The sequence below is a fragment of the Chiloscyllium plagiosum genome, chromosome 3, assembly GCF_004010195.1.
Source record: "Chiloscyllium plagiosum isolate BGI_BamShark_2017 chromosome 3, ASM401019v2, whole genome shotgun sequence".
NCBI classification, from domain to species: domain Eukaryota; kingdom Metazoa; phylum Chordata; class Chondrichthyes; order Orectolobiformes; family Hemiscylliidae; genus Chiloscyllium; species Chiloscyllium plagiosum.
Window position 1 is genome coordinate 137,022,872 of NC_057712.1, and position 270 is coordinate 137,023,141.

The window sequence follows — 270 nt, forward strand, 5'->3', positions numbered from 1 at the left end:
CTCTCTGTCTCTCTCACACACAACCACTCACTCTGTGTGTGTGTGTGTGTGTGTGTGTGTGTGTGTGTGTGTGTCTCTCTCTCTCACACACACACACACACACACCCAATCACACTCTGTCTCTCTCACACACCCATTCACTCTGTGTGTGTGTGTGTGTGTGTGTGTGTGTGTGTGTGTGTGTGTGTGTGTGTGTGTGTGTCACTCACTCACTCACCCACTCACTCACTCACTCACACACATACACACACACACACACACACCCAATCA